The 22,063-nt window shown below is 40.7% G+C and overlaps 1 long non-coding RNA gene across 2 annotated transcripts; it reads left to right on the top strand.

Moving 5' to 3' along the window:
• Positions 1–353: 353 nt before the first annotated feature.
• On the top strand, positions 354–20,797 carry LOC113892752. Of its 2 annotated transcripts, none has more exons than XR_003511118.1 (3): positions 354–679; positions 19,615–19,741; positions 20,671–20,797. It is a non-coding gene; the product is annotated as an uncharacterized LOC113892752 (long non-coding RNA). The 2 variants fall into 2 exon arrangements; XR_003511119.1 differs by lacking the exon at positions 354–679 and adding an exon at positions 13,663–15,124.
• The last annotated feature ends 1,266 nt before the right edge of the window (positions 20,798–22,063 follow it).

Consider the following 22,063-nt stretch of genomic DNA (forward strand, 5'->3'; position numbering starts at 1 on the left):
AAAATGGAATTGGCTTTGGCAGGACATTGTCTTGTCATTAAATCCTATGCATTGACACAATGGAAAATTTATTAGAGGATTCAATAATATTTACCTTAAATATGCTTTATTTTGTTATATAAATGCCATATGACTCATTTATGAAAACAGAGACATGTACCTCAACCTGAAATTCTGAGTGTTGCAATGACTATACAGGTGAAAATGTTTTATATTCAGATCCATATGGATTAGAATGATTCTGAATTCATACTGATGAAAAAATTACCATAACTTCCATCTCAGTGTAAAAAGCAAAAATTTCTATATTATAAAAAATATTTCTCATCTCCTAGAAAGCAGTGAATGAAAATATCACCTTTCTAAATCTGCAATAAACACTGTTAAACAAGGGTCTTATGTAACAAATATTTCCTCTGGCGTTTGTTCATTAAATAGTTTCTCTGACATAGAAAGGAATTTGTGTGGGACTTGTGCTGTCCAGACAGGAGAAGAGAATCTTGACCAAATTCACTAGATGATAAACTCTGCAAAAGACTTGCTTATGTCTTATTTTTCTTTATTTTGCCCACAGTATATTACACAGTGCTCCACATGGTAAAAGCCCAACATTTGTGTATTACTTGGAGAATTACGGAAGGTCAGACCCAAGAGGAAACTTAAGAGCACTGGTTCTGGGGTGAGTCTGAATTCAAACAACAAGCTCTACCACATATTCATCGTGTGACCCAGGCCTCAGTTACTCATCTGCCAAATGGGGAGATAATAAGAGCCACAACATAGGGTTGTTGAGGGTCTTGAATGAGTTAATGTGTATAAAGCCTATAGAACAGTTCTCAACAGATGTTAACCCCTATTATTTATTACATGCAATTCTCCAGGATTCTTTTAGGAATATCAACCAAATAATAATCCTTTTCACAAGGGTTAATGATGTTCATAATATTGAACAGCAAATACCACACATGTACTGCTAAACAGGAACCCCAGGTGTGCCAGGCTTCACCCTTTAGCCACCAGGATGTGGGAAAGTCCAGGGGAAACAAGGTGCCAGGCAATAGGGATCATGGGGTGGAACCTGTTGATTACAACCGGGGTGGAGGTATTAATATTTCAGTACTTTAAAACGGGCACCAGTGTGCCCTGGTTGAACATCAGCTCTGCTTCACACGTTCCCGCCATAGACATCCAAACCACTGGACTTTCTAATCACTTCACACAGCAAAACAGACCTCTTCATCCCATACATATTTTAGTTTTTAATTCCCTACTGAGAGAGCTGAACAGTAACATAATCTAATAATCAGAATATATATAACAATTGATATTTAAGAGAGACATGTAAATCCTCTATTTATGAGCACTTCTTAATAATAGATATTTTAAATATCTAAATTTAAACAGAACACATTATGGGGTAGCAAGTGCCAAGGGATTTTTAAAATAACATCAACAAAATCATCCAAAATAAATAAATGAATAATAACAAAGAACTGCTGAATGGGTTTTGTTAGCTGCCTCCTGAGAATAAATTTCATGTGAGATGAACACAATCATTAGGGAGGAAAATATTTGCCTCCACTGCAGAAAAGCAGACTGAGAAATAAAAAGTAAACAAAACCCAGGGAACATTTAAAAACCAGTGGCAGCAGAGTCCTGGAGGGAAACGATCATGTTAAATAAAAGAACTTCCCAACCCTCCATTCACTGACTTTAACTGAGGTTTCTCTGGTCAAACAACCCAAAGCCAAAGACTGAACACCGGATCACAACAAATTTAGTCTTTAATGTTAAGATAGTATTTTCTCTTTTGCATGAAACATTTTTGTCTCTCCAAATGAACTTTAGAATTAGTTTGTCAATATCCACAAAACACTTTCTGGGATTGGGATTGCATTGAGTCTATATGTCAAATTGTATTGAGTCTTGCTATCCATGAACATGAAATCTTTGTTTTTTTTTCATCTTATAGCTTTCCTTATATGGTTCTTGTACATATTTTCTTAGATTTATGCCTAAGTATTTTACTTTTAAAGATGCTAATATAAATGTTATTATGTTTCTAATGTCAAATTCTGCTTGTTCACTGACGGTATATAGGAAAGAAACTGATTTTTGTATACTAACCTTATATCTTGCAACCTTGCTATAATCACTTATTAATTCCAGGAGTGGTTTTTTGTTGTTGTTGTTGATTCTTTTGAATTTTCTACATAGATGATCATGTCATCTGTGAACAAAGAGAGTTTTATTTCTTCCTTCACAATCTTTATACATTTTGTTTCCTTTTCTTATTGCATTAGCTAAAACTTTCAGTACAATGTTGAAAAGGAATGGTGAGAGGGAACATCCGTGCCTTGAACCTGATTTTAATGGTAAAGCTTTGAGTTTCTCACCACTAGTATGATATTAGCTATAAGCTTTTTTGTATATATTCTTTATTACGTTTATTAAGAAGTGAAACCAGTGAACTAGAAAGCCAAAATTCTAGTTCTGGTTTTCTCTGTGTTATGTCACTTAAATTCTCTGGTTATAATATATATTTACATATACTTTCAAATTAATGAGGTACCAGGCCTACTCTTAGGCTTCCCTGATGGTTCAGCAAAGAATCTGCCTGCAATGTGGGAGATCTGGGTTCAATCCCTGGGTTGGGAAGATCCCCTGGAGAAGGGCATGGCAACCCATTCCAGTATTCTTGCCTGGAGAATCCCCATGGACAGAGGAGCCTGACAGCCTATAGTCCATGGGGTCTCAAAGAGTCAAACACACTGAGTGACTAAGCACAGCACAGCACAGGACTACTCATAATGTGATAAATGACCAAATACTTCTAGCTGCCTATCCTTGTATGCCTTCTTTAACCTCATTCCCATGATCAAACTGGCCTGAAAATTGACTGCTCTCACCATATGCATCAGTTGAAGTCAGAATATGATTTTATTCATCCAGATTTAGGGAGGTTCTAGTTTTTTCTAGGCACACACCAGCCATGCATATCTGTGTGTGTATGTGTGTGTGTGTATACATATATATACATATGATGGATATATGTATATATACAAGATATATGTGTGTATGTATCCCATCTTGGACATCATATAAGAGCTCATCAAGGGTGAAACAAACAAATGCGTATAAATGTGTCATAAATAATGTGAGGTTTTCTTTTCTACTTTTCTATGGTTTTTAAGTTCTCCATAAAAACATAATTGGAAGATATCACTAAATTTTTAAAAGGGAAAATATGAGGGCTACATGATTTAAAGATATTAGAGCAAGATATCGGGGAAGAGGAGAATTATATAAGTAACAGAAATATGATACAAGTCAAATAGCTACACTTATTTACCCATGACAAACATATAATTAATTTTAAAGTAGATTTAAAATAAAAATGAAATGAAAACTACATACCTAGATTGTCATTTCTGACAAAGATAGTTACATACCATACAAATGAGAAAAGACTCAGATAGATACTTGTCCACTTTCACAATTTTACCTAGTTCTGAAGATGGATAATTTTTGTAGAATCAAAAGTTCATGTTGCAGGCATCTTCATGAGAAACTCCTGAGGCATGGCCTATTTTATATTGCACACCTCAGGATTCTAAGATCTATTTATATTCTGCTTAAGCTCCTGATGTCGTTTGTATCTTTCTTAAAACTTAAAATTAAATTGTGAACCTGGGGATAACTAATTTGAGCAAATTACAACTGAACTCTCAAACAGATTCCAGGACATACTTTACCCTAAATATAGCATGGTGTTTCAGAGAAATAAAGGCAATTTCGTAAGAATCTCTGCTACATTCTGTAATTTCAAGTAAATCATATTACCATGACCTTGTTAGAGAGAAAAAAAAGAATTCTTCATGACTAAGAAGATGACTTCTAAGCTTTACTGAGATATACTTCTCAGTATAGTGTAAGCTTACAGGGAGAGAACATTGTGGACACCTCTTTGAAGTTTGTTGTGATGTATTTTGATCTCCAGTAGATGTACTTCAACATTTAATAATACTCCTCTCATTCTCTCTACAGAGAAAAAAGTAAGAGAATCCAAGACATGAACATCAGTAACATTCCTAGGCTTGCCTCTGAGATCAGATTGTGTTGGTATCCTTCCCAATGTACTTCCTCTACTTTCCCTGACCGTTTAATAGAATCCTGGTTATATCCAGGATGGCAAGGGGCCCAGCTAAATTCTCATTTCCTAGCTTCCTTTGCAGCTAACTGAGAACCGCATGCACAGTTCTAGCCAATGAGACACACAGGGTTTGCTCATACCGATGGTCTGCTGGGGATCCATGGGAACTCCTTACTTCTTCCTCCTTCCACTTGCCCTGACTGTGCGCATGATGATTGGAATTCCTGTAACCATGTTGGGACAATGAAGGAAAGGCCAAAAGGATCTCAGGGAGATAATCCTAGACGTGGTTGAACTGAGAAACCAACACCAGCAACCATCTGTTTCCTAACTTCATTCTATATAAGAAAAACAAACTCCAGTTTGTATAACACTGAAGTCATGTATTTTATTACCTTCAACTAAAAACATTCCTCTTGGTTACCCCTCCTCAATCCAATCTTTTTTGTGTAATCAGGTAGATAGCAAAGCTTTGCTCTCATCCCTAACAGAAATCAAGAATGAGGATCCCTAATACATTAATCAGAGCAGCTGTTCTTGCACCTATCCCACTAATGAGTCACCCCCGAAGACTTTTTGCTGTCAACTACAAAATCAGCACTCAAATAAGTAATCATTACTCAAAAAAACTGCCCTATTTCCAAATCTCACACCCCTATCTCTGCCTGAAATCATCGTCTATTTGAAATGGGGTTGTGTCAGTGATAGTAGATGTTCTCAGTTCTTCATGTTACTGAGACAGCTCTAGTCTGAGCATTAAGGACAAATTGGCTGTGAAAGGGAAATTACCCAGGAGGGAAAACACGAAGGGCAAGATTATTCCAGATGATTAAATGAAAGCTCGGTTGGTTACAAAGGTCTCAGCTCAAATGAATAGAGGTGTATTAAACATGGGATGCAATTTCTTTGAAACGATGTACCCAATAATTTAGGAAGATTTTTGTTGTTCTTGTGTAGTTGCTCAGTCATGTCTGATTCCTTTGCAACCCCGTGGACTGTAGCCCACCAGGCTCCTCTGTCCATGACATTCCCCAGGCAAGAATACTGGAGTGGGTTGCCATTGCCGACTCCAGGGGATCTTTCTGACCCAGGGACTGAACCCATGTCTCCTGCAAGTCTCCTGCATTGCAGGCGTATTCTTTACCACAGAGCCACTAGGGAAGCTGGTTTAGGAAGATAAGAAATTACTGTCTCCCTTTCTCACAAAGTAAGAGTTAAAAATTATGAAATACACTATAAATTATCTTTTAGGTTATATTGGGTAGAATGAAGATGAATACACAAAATGAAACTAAGGCCAAGTAATGATAATAATTCCAATGAACTTTTAAGAAGCAAAGTACTTTACCAGTCATGTTTCTTACATAACCCTCACAACCATACCATCCGGACGTCACTATTAGTATCTCCATTTTAGATGAGCAAACAAAGACCTGGAGAGATTGTGCATCTTGCCTGATATTGTGTAACTAATGAGAAGGAAATTAAGGACTCAAATCCAGGTCACCTGATGACAAAGGCCATGCTCTCAGCACTGCTCCTTAACCACTATGTGGTACCGCCCCGTGGATCAAAGGACGTCAGACCTGACAGCTCTGTGTGGGCATCCAGCCCAGGGGCTCACAATATTTTAAGCATAAAGACCGTTTCTATCAATCATGTTTTCAAATTTTACTGGTTGAAAACATACACATGAACAAAAGTATCTGTAAATTCAGTAACACTCTTAAATGATTCCACACTATATTCACCATCTACATTCATTTGGAAAGTAGTAGTTCATATACATGTGAAACCTAGGATTTATAGTCTAAAGACATCTCTTACTGAACTTGGAATTTCCAGACCCTTTGAAATATTTTCCTGACCCTCCCACTCAAGATGGAAGTTGTCAGTTCTGGTCCCCTGAGTAGCAGATGACAAAGACAGGATTACATGTGCAAAAGATGTATTGAGAGTAATTTCCATGAAGGTTAAATGGAATATAGGCAGGAGTAGGCAGGGAGTGCCTTCACATCATGGTGCAAGTCTTGAAAGGGAGATCGAGAAGGAAGGATTGGACAGGAAGAGTCTCAGACTAAAGTGTAGTCTTGGTCAGATGAAGGAGAGGCCCTGAGCCAAACCTGCCCATGAGAGGAAGCCCCTCACTGGGCCAACACCAGGACCCTCCCATGCTCAGTCACTGGCTGGGTGCAGCCTAGTATAAATGTGGCCTCGGATTCACAGGGGCAGTAGCTGAAGGCTGTCAGTCACCCACATTCTCTATAGCAGCTTGTTTTAAAGGCAGCCACAGGTTAGGAATCATGCATATGGTCCAATGTCCTCATTATACAGATGAGGAAAACGAAGCCCAATTCCATGAAGTCAATCAGGATGAGAAATTACTTGATCCAACCTCCAGGTCAGCAGAGTACTTGAACACTTTGACTCTGGAGTTAAATTCACCTGCAAAATGGGGGACCTGAGTGAGTGATTTAATGTTTCTTAGCTTCATTGCCTTCCCAAAGAGATGTTGTTTAAAGGTACATACTTGCAACTAGTAAATAAATACATCCTGCAGAGCTAAAATACAGTACAGTGATTACAGACGCCCAAACTGTATTATAAATATTTAACTTACTAAGAGACTAGAACTTCAATTGCTCCCACCACAAGAAGAAATGATAATTATGTGATGTGATCGAGGTGTTAAGCTAATGCTACAATGGCAATCACAGTGCAATATACATGTATCAATATTTTGTATACCTTAAACTTATAGTGTATGTCTCAATTAAAAAATGAAAATAGTAGTAGCTAACTCATAAGACTGTTGTGAGTTTTAAAAACAAAAACACATATAAAAGTGCTTAGCATAGTACCAGAGACATACTAACCACCCAACAAATGGTAGCAAGTATTTTCGATTCAATATTTTTTCTACTAGATATAGATAAACTAAAAATGCAGAGAGCATCTTATTATGTCCTTATCCTGTCTCTCTAATTTATGCTCACAAAGATACTCATAGAAAAGTAGTATCATCACCTCCATAATACCTAAATTACCCTTGATGTTTGCAAAAAATCTCCACTATTTAAGAATATTATCAGCATTGCAAATCTCTTAAGGCAAGTGGCCTTTGTGCCCAGAGGAGACAATTAAAATAGTTTTAGGAAGGCTTCCTCAATAAGTTTTTAGAGTTGAATCATTTAGTGCTTTCAATATTAATTCAGTTAAGTTTTATTCAGGATAAAAATAAGTCTCTGATGTTTAAAATCCAATTCAATGCCTTAAAATATTTACTAAAGTGGAGGAGAACAAATCAATGCTACAAGGTCAGGGAGGCGCGTGCTCATTCTTGGAGAGTCACCACTGCTCCCAAGAGCTCATCTCAGGCCTTTTGTGAAGCCTGGCAAGGGGAAGAGAGCCTCAGTGGAGCTGCAAGACCATGAGAAGAGTCTTAATCAAGGTCTTGAGCTTTCAGTTCCAGAGAGGGTGTCAAGTAGACTTGAAGACTACTCTTCAACCTCTCTTTTTAAAGTAAACCAGTGTTCTGGCACAACAATGGCAATATAGCCAACTATTGAATTGTACATCTAAAAAAAGATTGAGATGGTGAAGAAAAAGCAATAGGGAGCTCTGTGTAAGGGGTGGGGAAAGGAGGCACGTGAACCTTTGCTCAGTTTTTCTGTACACTAAAATTGCTCTAAGATATAAAATTTATTAATTAAAAAAGAAAGAAAAAAATACATATTATTTATTCTAGGTGAAAGAAGCCAGATACAAAAGGCCACGTGTTTGACTCAATTTATATGAAAACCCCAGAATAGGCAAATCCATAGAGACAGAGAATAGCTTGGGGAGGGGGGTGACAGAGGTTGTAGGAGGAGAAGATAAACACGCAGAACACAGAGGACTTTTAGGGCAGTGAAAATACTCTGCACGATGTTATAATGATAGATACACGTTATTATGTATGTGCGTGCTAAGTTGCTTCAGTCGTGTCTGACACTTTTCGACCCTATGGACCATAGCCTACCAGGCTCCTCTGTCCACGGGATTCTCCAGGCAAGAACACTCGAGTGGGTTGCCATGCCTTCCTCCAGGGGATCTTCCCGACCCAGGGATCAAACTCACGTCTCTTACATCTGCTGCGCTGGCAGGCAGGTTCTTTACCACTAGCACCATGTGGGAAGCCCATATGTTTATTATACACTTGTCCAAATCCACAGAATACACAATACCAAGAGTAAACCGAAAAGTAAACTATGGACTCCGGATGATGATCGTCTATCAGTATAGGCTCTTCCGTTGTTTAACAATAACAACAAAAGGATCATTCTGGTAAGCAATACTGATAATAGCGGAGCTACGCACATATGGGGTCAGGAAGCATATGGAAAATCTGTACATTTCTCTCAATTTTGATATAATCCTCAGTTCAGTTCAGTTCAGTTCAGTCGCTCAGTTGTGTCCGACCCCATGAATCGCAGCACGCCAGGCCTCCCTGTCCATCACCAACTCCCGGAGTTCTCTCAGACTCACGTAATCCTAAAATTATTGAATTACAAAATCTTAAAAACATAAAAGTTGATAGCGGTCACTGAGGGTTTGGGGAAGGAAGGAATGGGGAGTGACTGATAACAGATATGGGGTTTCTTCTTGGGGTGCTAAAAATGTGCTGGATTTAGGTAGTGGTGATGTTTACACAGATCTCTGTACTAAAAATCTGAATTGTACACATTTAAAGGGCCTGTTTTATATTATACAAATTATATCTCAATAAATAGGAAATGTATACTGGGTATAATGAAGATTCCATTCCATTTGCCCAGGAGACAACTGGATACAATGAGGAGAATGGCGTCCAGAGGGGAGAGGATCAGCAATGGTACTTGTCTCTCTTGCCTTGGGACCTTGCCCATCACCCTGCCATCTGAGACTGTACAGCAAGGCCAGCTGCTAAACTAGCTCGCAACAACTTCACCCTTTCATAGTCCCTGTGGTCATATATATTGACAGGGGCGTGTGGCCTCCTGCTGTAAATAGCTTCTTCTATGTGCTTCTATTTCTCCTTTTATTATCTGCTAACATCAATGGTTATCTCTTGACTTTTACTCCTTCCCATTCAATGCAGACTCTTTCCATATCTCCTTCATCTAGTTATCTTATGGATGGATAGATAAAAGCCTCTCTGGCTGGCTGGTTATCCTTTCATTCAGCCATTAACCATCTATACATTGATCCATTATCTACCTCAGGAATCTTCATCATTTTGGAAAGAAAGGGCTTACTTCCTGGCAACACCAACAGAAAAACAGCTCCTCCAAGGAAAAAGTCACTATTATCTCCCAGCTTCTGTGACCAGGAACTAGTGAGTCTCTTCATGTCATATTCCTAGTTGCTACTACAGTAAAGGGAACAAAGCAACTGTTCATCAAGGCCATGGTCTGTCCAGCTGACCCACAGATATATTATTTTAGCACTTTGGCAATAACCATTTACAGAGTGTGATTAGGTCACTGTTTACACAGTGATGAAGGAAGTCGAAACAAATTAATTGTTCAAGAGTTGTCTTGGAATACTATGTGAATTTCAGTTTATTGACAGACGTTTATTGACAAATATTTATAGCCAAAACTAGAAGTTACCTACCCCCAAATTCCTTCTCTACAATATCACCAGTTGCAGATTTATGGGGAAAGAAAGTAAATAGAAAGTAATTTAGCATACAGATGGCCAAAAAACACATGAAAAGATACTCAACATGACTCAGTATTAGGAACAGAACTACCATATAACCCAACAATACCACTGCTGGGCATACACCCTGAGAAAACCATAACTGAAAGAGACACATGTGCTCCAATGTTCATTCTAGCACTTTTTACAATAGCCAGGATATGAAACAATCTAGATGTCCACTGACAGATGAATGAATACGGAAATTGTGGTATATATATCCAGTGAAATATTTACTAAGCTATAAAACAGAAAGTCAGTCCTAATGAGGTAGATAAACCCAGAGCTTATTATACAGAGTGATGTCAAGTCAGAAAGAGAAAGATAAATTTTGCATATTAATGCATGCATATGGAATCTAGAAAGATGCTACTGATGAACCTATTTCTTGGGCAGACAAGGAGACACAAACACAGAGAACAGACTTAGGGACGCAGTATGGGAAGGAGAGAGTGGAACACCCAAAGGATGAAAAAAAAGAACAGCTGGTATAAGCAGCAGCATGAATGAATCCCAAACTATTATGCTGAGTGAAGGAAGCATGACACAAAGAGCAAATACTGCATGATTCCACTTACATGAATCTCACAGGAAAGTTCAGTTTCATCTCAAGCAACAGAATGCACATCAGTGATTACGTGAGCCCAGGAATGGGAAGGGGCAAAAAGGGACACTTTGCAGATGATAGAAATGTCTTATATCTTGGTAGTAGTGGTGCAGGCTGTCAAAACTCTTCAAAGTGTACATTTAAAATGTGTATATTTTCTTGTTTATAAATTACACCTTAATCAAGTTGATTTAAAAATTTATGAATTCTCCTGCATCCACCTCTTAATCTCCTATAGCACCCTGTGTCTTCTCTGTGTGTGTGTTACAAGCCATGGCAGCTACCCTTGTCACCTTCAAATCTGTTCTGTAGGAATTCTGAGGCATCAAGCACTTTACCCACTGTGGTCAGCGCTTACCTTCACGTGGTAACTATGGTTTGTCTTTTCTGACTTCAGCTTTAGTCAAGAGAATGCCCTGGAGGGTAAGTGTTTGCATCCTTCAAGAAATTCTGAGTCATTCATTCTCCTCTAATTCAGCCACGTGTGCATTTCAGGCAGGATCTCAGAGGACTGTTCTAATGGAGACAAGATATTCTTTCTTTCTGCCCATGAGTGAGAGCAGTTTAGGGACTAGAGATGAGTGCTCCCTCTCTCACTTTACTTCCTTGAGGGGATTTTCAGTTCAATAGGGAAGCTAGTGAGGTTCTTTCCACTTCCCACCCTTCCCCAGTTTGCTTGGCCAACTCCATTTGTGGACAGAGCACATGCCTCTTTCTACTGAGTTATGAAGATCACACTGACAGAAGGCCAATTTGATTCCTTGCAGAGTGGTTTTATTCCAACTGAAGAAAATGATCCTTATTTTCCAAAAATCTTTCCCTGGGTCAGAGTGTGGCAGAGTTGACTCTTCAGCCTTTGCCAAGCAGTAATTCCAATAAATCAACCCCTCTTGCCTTTAGTGGTATGGTTTGCTAAATGAAAGATTCCTGGCAGGGAACCTCTTAAGAAAAATGTCTGGACTTAGCAATCATTGGAGATACTGGGGAGAGTTCAAGTCACTTTCTGAATAAGAAGAGAAATAAAAGCAAAAATGCAAAAGCAAACCATGAAAGTAGCCACGTGAACAAACCCATTGAACTGTGATGTTTTGGAGGTGTAGCTGCCATTCTGCCAGGCCCTATTTCCACCTCAGGACTCTTTTTAGGTGCAGCTGTAAGCAGGAAGCAAGTTAGGCTTTACTTGACAACGTTGGACTTCTGAGAATATTTATTAAATGATTATGAACATCTGACAAGTTGCTCTCAGCCGGTGTTAATAATCTTCTACATGAAATATTCTGCTCAAGGTTTCTAACAGCATCAGACAAGATAGTATGCATATAGTTGCAGGTACTCTGTATTTTCCAGATTAATGAGACTACCTTGAAACTGTTCTAATTCAACAGTTCTGTCCTTATTCCATCTGAGGTTTTCAAAATCTTTCAGGATCAAAAAGATAACTTGTGAAAGTCTTTTGTAAACTCCGATATTATAACTAGAATTAGATGATTTTTAGAGTATGCATTAAAAACCTACTAGATAGTAAAAGCAGAGAAGGCAATGGCACCCCACTCCAGTACTCTTGCCTGGAAAATCCCATGGATGGAGGAGCCAGGAAGGCTGGAGTCCCTGGGGTCGCTGAGGGTCAGACACGATTGAACAACTTCCCTTTCACTTTTCACTTTCATGCATTGGAGAAGGAAATGGCAACCCACTCCAGTGTTCTTGCCTGGAGAATCCCAGGGATGGGGGAGCCTGGTGGGCTGCCGTCTATGGGGTCGCACAGAGTCAGACACGACTAAAGCGACTTAGCAGCAGCAGCAGCAGCAGATAGTAAAAGATATGAGCAGGGAGTTCCTGGAAAAAGATACACACATGGCCTTTTATATATATTAATAATGCTCAATTTCACTTATAATAAGAGAAATACAAATTAAAATTATACTGAGATACCATTTCTTAACTATCTGACAAAAAAGTTAAGACTTTAATGATATCCTTAATGGCCAGACAATGGGAGAAAAAGCACTTTCATACATTGCTGGTAAGAAGGCAAAATGGTACAGCCCATTTGAAGGGAAATTTGCTATTTTCTAGCAAAATTACATGTGCGTCAACCCTTTAAGCCATCAGTCTCACTGCTGAAAATTTACTCTGAAAATATACCTTCACACACACAAAAGTTATTCATGACATTATTTGTAATAAAGTATTAGGAATTATCCATCTGCCCATTCATGTGTGTGTGGGTGTGTTAGTTGCTCAGTCGTGTGTGATTGTTTGTGACCCCATGGACTGTATCTTGCCAGGTTTCTCTGTCCATGGGATTCTGCAGGCAAGAATGCTGGGGTGGGTTGCCATTCCCTTCTCTAATGCCCATCCATAGGGCATTACAAATAAATTACAGTATATCTGTACAATAGAATACTATGCAGCTATCGAAAAGGATAAGAAAGATCTCTGTAAACTAATATGGAGTAATCTGCAGAATATATTGTCAAGTGACAAAAAGCAAGGTGCAAAAGAAGGCTCATTTTATGCTCTTTTGTAGAGAAAGAAAATATATACCCTTATTTTTGCAAAAAGCAAATCAAGAACAATAAATCTGAAGTTAATGAATATAACTGCCTATAGGGGGTGGGTGTAGGGGTACAAGCATGATTTCTCTGATTAGAACTTTTTTACTAGTCTTAACTTTTAAATGATGTAACTATTTTACATATTCAAACATAAAATTAAGTAAAAAGAAAGATAAAATAAAACCTTGAAAGTGAAAGTGAAGTCGCTCAGTCCTGTCCTACTCTTTGCAACCCCATGGACTGTAGCCCACCAGGCTCCTCCGTCCATGGGATTTTCCAGGCAAGAAGACTGGAGTGGGTTGCCATTTCCTTCTCCAGGAGATCTTCCCAACTCAGGGATTGAACCCAGGTCTCCCGCATTGTAGGCAGATGCTTTACCATCTGAGCCACCAGGGAATAAAATCTTAACATTAAATAAAGAAGTGAATATTAATATATCCTAGATAGATAACATAGTCACACAGAAAAATTATTCAAATACCTTTTAAACATAACAAAATTATTCAAATACCTTTTAAACATAACACTAAGATCATACATCCTTAATAGAATATATCTTAAAATCAAGAGAATTGCAAAGACATGTTGAACTTTACTTAATAGGTTCAAAATTGGTAGTGTTCTTGTTGGTTGTATTTCTGAAATTACATTGTGTTTATTGTATAATAGTATAAAGTAAAAATGCGTATATGGAATGGGGAAATTAAGGCTTGGGGCTGTGTTTCATTTGAATTGAGGAAGCATTATTAATTCATCATTGAATTTTTCTTCTAGTTCTGTCTATAAAAAGGGGCCAGAGGCAGTGATATTCCAATAGTAACGAGCATACCTCACACTCGGTTCTTTGTTTCCAAATAACATTTCCCACTTAAAGAAACTAGGGCATCTTGCAGACATGGCTGGCTCCAGGTCTGGGGCAGGGAAGGTAAGAGGTAATATGGAAACATCTTGTGGCAGACAGCAAGGAGGTGCTCACAGGTGAATTCAGCTATATCAGAAGGACAGAGAAGCATCGAACTTGAAAACAAAACACCTGAGTCCATACTTGTTGGGCTGCACACCACAGGTCTGCAAGGCCTGACCTTGCCTAGCTTCAGATCAAAGGAGGAGCCCAGAGTCATCAAGAGAGACATCAGTGGTTTAATGGGGGATGGGGGATCTTACATGTCTGAAGCAAGGTCCTGGAGCAACATCCCATTATGTGCGGTAGATGGCAGACAGGGCGTGGTGGCATTCTTCTCTCCTGGGGGCAGGGAGAGGTTACCAGTTATAGAGGGAATTGACTTGAGGTTGGTTCTTCGGTTACCAGGGAAATCAGCACAGGGGCACACTCCTCACCATCAGGCTATCATAGTGGATATGCTCCAATCTAGAGTTAGAACAATGACCAGCTGGGGCCAGGAGCAAGTACGTAGGAAAGTCTAGGTGAGGCAGGTACTGGTGGAGCAGGGGATGTACAGAGAACAAGGGTATAGCCATCTTGGGTAGCCTGACCATATAACAGTGATACTCAAGGAGCGGGCAAGACCCTCACTTGCCAATACTTCCATGTGAAATGTCTACAATTCTGTCCCTGGAGAAACACAGTGCTACCACCAGAAAAAGAGAATCCACACAGAGGAGTGTGCGTTTTGTGATTTAACCTTGGGAGTTATAAAACAAATTCAAAACAAGCGAGCTGGATTGAAAACATTAGGACCTTAGAACAGATCTTTCTCGGAGCAGAGAGACACGAAAGAAAGCAGAGCTAGGTCAACACGTCCCCCTTACGTAATGACAGGGCTCGGGCTCGGGCAAGCGAGAATTCTAGGAGGGGGCTGATGGCCTGGTTTGGCTCATGTGCAGAACCTTGACACTCATTCTCAAACAGGGCCCTCCAGGACGGACATCCTTATTCCACAAAGCCAACAGCCTTCTTTAGCTCGGGAATTCATGCAGTTAACAAATGATTTATTGAGCGTCACTGAACCCACTCTGTCAGGAGAACTATTAATAGATGTGGTATAAACTCACCATCCTCAAGCTACCAAGGATGTACAGTGGGTTCCAATAAGAGTCTCCAGCCTTCCTCCTAAGGATGTGGTAAGAGAACTTTCTGGGGGAGGGTTTGTCCAAGCCCTCAACTGTGTGTCCTGCGTTGCCCTTGTCACCACAAACACCCTATTAAAGCCTCTTAGCTTTCCTCCAGCACTTGCTCAAATTACAGGCTCTTATTGTACCCACTGACTACAGGAGGAAGCATCAGAGTCCCTCCAACTTGCCTTGCCAGATGCTGCTTGTGGATTTGTGACCACAGAGCTTTCTCTCTCTCTTGAACCCAAGTGCTCCAGTCCTGCTTCTCTCTGCAGAGCTATCTTCCCCCAGCTCCAGCAATGGTATTGTAGGCATTTTGTCAGCTAGAGGAGCCCTTGAGAATCCTGTTGGCCAGATCTTTCTGAAAATGGATCACCCATCAGAAAGAACAGGGCATCCACGTCACTTCCTATGAAGCTCCCCTAATGTCTCTCGGGGGCCCCAGGTCATGCAGTTACTCTTTAATCACTTCATGCCCAGCATCATGGCGGGGGGGGGGGGGGGGGTGGTCCCAGGTGTTCTGCTTGCTCTGGATGGCTGTTATCCTAACTGACCCAAAGTTGCACAGCCTAAATGTACAGAAGGACAGTTGGAGACAACCTGCAGTTTGCCTGGAGCGCCTCCTCTCAGGCTCAGCTAAGTACACACCGGAAGTTCTGGAGCCAGCTCACCTGGGCTCAGGGGGACAGATAGAATTTCAGGAATTTTGCAGGTCCATTGTTGAACTACTGGTAGCTTAAAATGGGCCTGGTGGGAATCTTTACACCATGGAGGTTGGCAAACTACAATTCAGTGTCTTTCCTCTCATCCCAGCTGGTTGTTGTCTTTACCAGCTCACTACTGTGAGTAATAGGAAGCTGTGCAGTCTAGATAGCGGAGAAGCTCACCAGTTTGAGAATCAGGCCGATTTGAACCAAAGTCCTAGCATTACACTTACATTAACTAACTTTAGTTTCCCAAAGTAAAACTGAGATCAACAAAAAATATTCTGTGTTATGTAATGCCAATTTCCCATTCCTCTTGTTTCCATTTGGAGAACTTCCATTAGAGTCTGTGATCCCCAAGGTGGGGAGGAGTGACTTCCATAACTGGTGAATTTAGTAGAAGCAGCTGGGCATGTGTGACTGCCATCCTAATCAGATCAGATCAGATCAGATCAGTCACTCAGTCATGTCCGACTCTTTTCGACCCCTTGATCGCAGCACGCCAGGCCTCCCTGTCCATCACCAACTCCCGGAGTTCACTCAGACTCACGTTCATCGAGTCAGTGATACCATCCAGCCATCTCATCCTTTGTCGTCCCCTTCTCCTCCTGCCCCCAATCCCTCCCAGCATCAGAGTCTTTTCCAATGAGTCAGCTCTTCGCATGAGGTGGCCAAAGTACTGCAGTTTCAGCTTTAGCATCATTCCTTCCAAAGAACACCCAGGGCTGATCTCCTTCAGAATGGACTGGTTGGATCTCCTTGCAGTCCAAGGGACTCTCAAGAGTCTTCTCCAACACCACAGTTCAAAAGCATCAATTCTTTGGCGCTCAGCCTTCTTCACAGTCCAACTCTCACATCCATACATGACCAAAGGGAAAACCATAGCCTTGACTAGATGGACCTTTGTTGGCAAAGTAATGTCTCTGCTTTTGAATATGCTATCTAGGTTGGTCATAACTTTCCTTCCAAGGAGTAAGCGACTTTTAATTTCATGGCTGCAGTCACTATCTGTAGTGATTTTGGAGCCCAGAAAAATAAAGTCTGACACTGTTTCCACTGTTTTCCCATCTATTTCCCATGAAGTGGTGGGACCGGATGCCATAATCTTCATTTTCTGAATGTTGAGCTTTAAGCCAACTTTTTCACTCTCCACTTTCACTTTCATCAAGAGGCTTTTTAGTTCCTCTTCATTTTCTGCCATAAGGGTGGTGTCATCTGCATATCTGAGGTTATTGATATTTCTCCTGGCAATCTTGATTCCAGCTTGTGTTTCTTCCAGTCCAGCGTTTCTCATGATGTACTCTGCATATAATTCAAATAAACAGGGTGACAATATACAGCCTTGACAAACTCCTTTTCCTATTTGGAACCAGTCTGTTGTTCCATGGTGCCATCCTAATACACGGCACCAAACATCATGGGCAGCTCGAGTGTCTAAAGCTATCATGGATAGCTGCTCGAGTGTCTAAAGGTTCTGCACCAAATTCCAGTCAGGGGAGAGATCCCTATAGCACAAAGCAGTTCTCAGACACTAGCTGGTGGCCACAGTTGAACTCAACGCTGATGCTGTCCACCAGGAGAGAGAATCAGACATCATAGGTTCAGGGCTCCACCCCACAGGACTGCCCTTCACATCAGATGCCAACAGCCACATCAAGATCAGATCCACACCAGTGCTTCTGAATGACTTGCGAGTAATCAGAAGTTCCCACAACCCTTTCCTAGACTTAATTATTTGCTCACAGAACTCAAGGAAACATTTTACTGACTAGATGACCAGTTGATTATAAAAGGCTATAACTTATGTAAGATATGTGCAGGGCAAGGTATGGGGAAGGGGTTTGGGGTCACAGGATCTCTCCCAGCACCTCCACCTGTTCACCATCCTGGAAGCTCTCCAAACCCTGTCCTTCTGGGTTTTTATGAAGGCTTCATTCCAGAGGCATGACTGATTAAAACACTGGACACTGATTCCAACCTCTAGCCCCACCCTTCTCCCCTGAGGTCAGGGAAGTGGGGCTGAAAGTTCCAACCCTGGCTCCCATGCCTGTGAAAGTGAAGTCGCTCAGTCATGTCCGACTCTTTGCGACGCCATGGACTGTAGCCTACCAGGCTCCTCTGTCCATGGGATTCTCCAGGCAATAGTCCTGAAGTGGACTGCCATTTCCTTCTCCAAAGGAATGTCTTAAAACTCAGAATGGCACCAGGGCCCTCACCCATAAGATGCATTTTGGGATAATCTTGGCACCAAATGGTTCATCCTGGGCCATAAAATGCTCCCATGCCTAGATGCCTCTAAATATCACCTCATTAACATAATAGAAGACTTTTTAGTGCTCTCATCACTTACAAAATTCCAAGGGTTTTAGGAGTTCTGTGCCAGAAACTAGAACAAAGACCAAATATATATTGATTATAAATCACAATATAATGCACACAGTACAGCCAGCAAGAGGGAGGCATGCCTGCCTCCCTCCTTTTGGGACACTTCCTAAACATTGCTCATGACACATTACACGTGACACATGCTTACATCCCATTGGCCAGAACTTAACCATATGGCCATCCTAACTGCAAAGGAAACTGGAATTTATTTTATTCCAGCCAGCCACACACACAGCTAAAAAACACAATTTCTTTTAATATGGATGAAATGAATAACAGATATTGAGGAGAAATTAATCTTCTTCACCACAACATACAAACACTAGACACAGAGCTTTGCTCACAGTAAGCAGTCACTATAGAGACTCGACCCTGAAGGGGAGGTTTCATTACAAACTTCTCATTGCTTATTTTGAAAAAAGCTAGCACTGAATTTTTAAGTGAAACAGAATCTGGACCTCTGCATTGTTCTTGCTATCAAATGAAGCCTTCTCTTTTATTCCTCTCCTTCCTTTCCGCTAAGACATTTTCTAGGTGCCTTTCTCGACTCATCCCTTACCAGCCTCTACTGGATCCCTCACTGCAGGGAGCACTGGCCAGGTGCCATCTGTGAGATCTGGGGTTGTAAATCTCCTTACACCTCTGTTTTCCAAGATGTAAATGGAGGTAATAATTGTATCTATCTTATAAACTTGTTGTGAGGATCAAGTGATTTAAAACTTGCAAAGCACCTGAAGCAGAGCCTGGTACATAGCAAGCACCACATACACTTTATTACCATACTTAACTCTGGCCCATATCATACAGTACAGTAATTTTCTAAAGCGGGATTTTTGTCCTTTATCAAAAGAATTGTATCAGAATGATAGTATGGCCAGCTGAATCCTTTCTCCCAGGAGGGTTTGAGGGTTATTCTTGTATAAGTCATCACCACTATGACATAAATGCGCTAAGCATGACTCAGAAAATCCTTGGGATTATCTATGTCTATTTAAAATTCTGCAGCATTCTATGTCATTATTAAAGAAAATTCATTCCTTTGTTCATTTGGTGAGCACTATGCTAGTATTAAAGATTCACTGAGGGACAAGACAAGTTCCTTCCTTAAAATCCTCACAGTTTACACGATCTGTCTACTCATCTATCTGTTGCTATCTCTCTATCATCTATCTATCAACCTACCTATCATATAACAATGAGAAAGGGTCCATTTCATAGAATCCTTCCTATTACAGATAACTGAAACCCAACTCAGATGAGTTTAAAGCACAGGGAAAATTTATTGATTCATTCATTCATTTACCTAACAATAAATTGCTGAGCTATCTAGAGGTAAATTTTTCAGACATTTCAAAGCTGGGTCTGCATGTTTAGAACTCTCTCTCTCCCTCTCTTGCTTTCCTCTGACAGGCTCCTTTCACATAGCCCAAAGACGGCCCCCAGCTTTGTCTGCTAATTTAACAACCTCAGCTGAAATAAGGAGCCTCTTTCTCAACAACTCTGGCAGAAGTGCTGAGGCTGGTCTTCTGCGGTCCAGGTGAGTCACGTGCCCATCCCTGAGCCACTGTCCAGCCTCTAAACTGGGACTTTAAGCTCAACCACCCACTCCCAGGTGGAGGTGGAGGTGGGATCAGTCCCACCCAAGCCTTATGGATGAAAAGTGGGAGGATTGACTTCCTTAGTGAAAAGTGGGGTGCTGTTAGCAAAAGAAGGGAGACTGGACACTGGGACGGTAAACGAAAAAGACACGCACAACCATTGGCCAGCTCTTGATCCTAGAGATGAGGTGGGTGAGGAGCTTCCAAAGACACCCTCATGGAAGAGTTGATGTGGGAAATGGGTTTTGAAGGGCATTTGGAATTCAGCTGACAGATGAGAGAATTTAAAGCAAAGGTAAGAACATGTACAAAGACCTAAGGATGTGATATCTTGTGGCTTATTTGGAGAAATGAGTAGGGTTAGGATATAATTTGAGGAGATAACAGTCAATGTAGCAAGGAAGATGGGTAGGTGTGAAGCCATTGTGAAGGTCTTTGTGTGCCCCAATGAAGATAATTGGGGCACACACATCTTCACACTTACAGAGATTTCTCCATGTTATTTCACTGACATAAAAGAAATTAATCTAACACAAAAGAAAACTGAAGACAGAAATTATAATTTCTCTTTGTGTATCCATTGCCTGGCACATGGGCCAAATAAATGTTTGTAGATTTGAAAGTGGAATGTCTTTTGAGCTAAATGAGATCATTTCTCTCTACCATATCTACATAGCATAGTGCCTGGTACATTTTAAGTGTTCCATATGTATTAGCTATTATGTCTTTGTGGTCATTAGATCAATTTTTGATGATATATACTTGTCTTTCATCATTCCTCAGACTTCAACTAATTCACTGTTAATTAATCCTCAGAAAACTTGGTATTAGAGTTGGAGATGTATTTAATTCAAACATTATTTTGCAGAATTGTACTTAAATCAGCAACAACATCAACAAAAATTTAATGCTGCTGTCTGGTGATTTAGAAAATAAGAAATGTAAGTCAACTTTCCTGGTGGCTTAGAAGGCAAAGAGTCTGCCTGCAACACATGAGACCCAGACTCAATCCCTTGGTTGGGAAGATCCTCTGGAGACAGGATTGGCTACCCACTCCAGTATTTTTGCCTGGAGAATTCCATGGACAAAAGAGCCTGGGGGCTACAGTCCATGGAGTCTCAAAGAGTCAGACATGACAGAGGAACTAACACTTTCAAGATAAAAGGGACCCACAGAAACTGCACAGAGAGTGGATCTTCAAGATTGGTAAGGATTATTTTTTATTTGAGTAAACAAGGTCAGTTACACTTTGATACATTTCTCAGTTTATTAATTTCACTTCTTTGCTGGCTTGTCTTCCCATTTTCCCAGAGCCCCTGCTGCTGCTAAGTCGCTTCAGTCGTGTCTGACTCTGTGTAACCCCATAGATGGCAGCCCACCAGGCTCCCCTGTCTCTGGGATTCTCCAGGCAAGAATTCTGGAGTGGGTTGCCATTTCCTCCTCCAATGCATGAAAGTGAAAAGTGAAAGTGAAGTCGCTCAGTCGTGTCCGACTTGTAGCAACCCCATGGACTGCAGCCCACCAGGCTCCTCCATCCATGGGATTTTCCAGGCAAGAGTACTGGAGTGGGGTGCCATTACCACTCCTCTTGGGATTATCACTGTAAGCGTACAATGATCACAAGGTTATGAAACTAGACTTTAACAGGAATCACTTAAAACATTGAAAGAGTAATGATGTATAGAAACAGGAATTCCCTCTGAAGCCAGAATCCCCATGTCCCCGTCATGTGTAGTGGTTGGAGGGGCAGAGAATCCTCCAGGCATATTTCCCACAGATGTCTCTGCAGGACATCTTTGGTGCCCCTCTTGCCTGCCCTAGGACTTCATTTCAGGCTTGCCTCTGTCAATCATTTTGAAACCTTATGTTTACACTTGATAGCCTTACCGGAGGAAGAGAAGAGAAACCATTCATTGTTCATTCAACAAATATCTATCAAGCACCTGCAACATATCAGGAACATTCTAGAAACTGGGGTTACCAAACCTCTGCCCTCATGGAATTTTTATTCCCATGAAGGAACACATATATTATGCAAATAAAAACATAATGTGAGATGGTAATAATATCCAATATACATAGATAAATAAGGCAGAGAAGGTGGGGAGGGGAGGAAGGAATGGGTGATCAGAGAAGGCAGCCCTTTGAAGATGAAATTTGAACAAACACCTGAAGGAGATAAGGGAATAGCCATGCTGAAGTTGAGGGAATACTGTTCCAGAAATTGGAACAGCAAGTAGAGATGTCTTGAGGAGGAATGT

The sequence above is a fragment of the Bos indicus x Bos taurus genome, chromosome 5 (assembly GCF_003369695.1).
Source record: "Bos indicus x Bos taurus breed Angus x Brahman F1 hybrid chromosome 5, Bos_hybrid_MaternalHap_v2.0, whole genome shotgun sequence".
In the NCBI taxonomy this organism is placed as follows: Eukaryota; Metazoa; Chordata; class Mammalia; order Artiodactyla; family Bovidae; genus Bos; species Bos indicus x Bos taurus.